The 1,028-nt window shown below is 40.6% G+C and overlaps 1 non-coding gene across 1 annotated transcript; it reads left to right on the forward strand.

The window, feature by feature from the left end:
* The first annotated feature begins 478 nt into the window (after positions 1–478).
* On the forward strand, positions 479–586 carry LOC112752826 (small nucleolar RNA R71). Its single transcript, XR_003177239.1, has one exon. It is a non-coding gene; the product is annotated as a small nucleolar RNA R71 (small nucleolar RNA).
* The last annotated feature ends 442 nt before the right edge of the window (positions 587–1,028 follow it).

Below are 1,028 nucleotides of genomic sequence, written 5' to 3' on the forward strand. Positions count from 1 at the left end.
TAAAGCCTTGTTGAGGCTTTTGTTGATCCTTCCATGAGAGATTTGGGTGATTTCTCCATGAGGGATTATAGGTGTTTCCATATGGTTCACCCATGTAATTCACCTCTCCTATTGCAGGGTTTTCAGGATCATAAGCTTCTTCTTCAGAAGATGCCTCTTGAGTACTATTGGATGTAGCTTGCATTCTATTCAGACTCTGAGAAATCATATTGACTTGCTGAGTCAATATTTTGTTCTGAGCCAATATGGCATTCAGAGTATCAATTTCAAGAACTCCCTTCTTCTGAGGCGTCCCATTATTCACAGGATTCCTCTCAGAAGTGTACATGAACTGGTTATTAGCAACCATGTCAATGAGTTCTTGAGCTTCTGCAGGCGTTTTCTTTAGGTGAATGATTCCACCTGCAGAAGTATCCAATGACATCTTAGCTAATTCAGACAGACCATCATAGAATATATCCAGGATGGTCCATTCTGAAAGCATGTCAGAAGGACACTTTTTGGTCAGTTGCTTGTATCTCTCCCAAGCTTCATAGAGGGATTCACCTTCCTTTTGTCTGAAGGTTTGAACATCCACTCTAAGCTTACTCAGCTTTTGAGGAGGAAAGAACTTGGCTAAGAAAGCCTTGACCAGCTTATCCCAAGAGTTCAGGCTATCCTTAGGTTGAGAGTCTAACCATATTCTAGCTCTGTCTCTTATAGCAAACGGGAAAAGCATGAGTCTGTAGACTTCAGGATCTACTCCATTAGTCTTAACAGTGTCACATATCTGCAAGAATTCAGTTAAGAGCTGAAAAGGATCTTCAGATGGAAGTCTATGAAACTTGCAGTTCTGCTGCATCAGAGAAACTAATTGAGGTTTAAGCTCAAAATTGTTTGCTCCAATGGTAGGGATGGAGATGCTTCTTCCATGTAAATTGGAATTAGGTGCAGTAAAGTCACCAAGCATCCTCCTTGCATTATTATTATTTTCGGCTGCCATCTCCTCTTCCTGTTTGAAAAATTCTGTAAGGTTATCTCTGGATTGT

The sequence above is a fragment of the Arachis hypogaea genome, chromosome 15, assembly GCF_003086295.3.
Source record: "Arachis hypogaea cultivar Tifrunner chromosome 15, arahy.Tifrunner.gnm2.J5K5, whole genome shotgun sequence".
Taxonomy (NCBI): domain Eukaryota; kingdom Viridiplantae; phylum Streptophyta; class Magnoliopsida; order Fabales; family Fabaceae; genus Arachis; species Arachis hypogaea.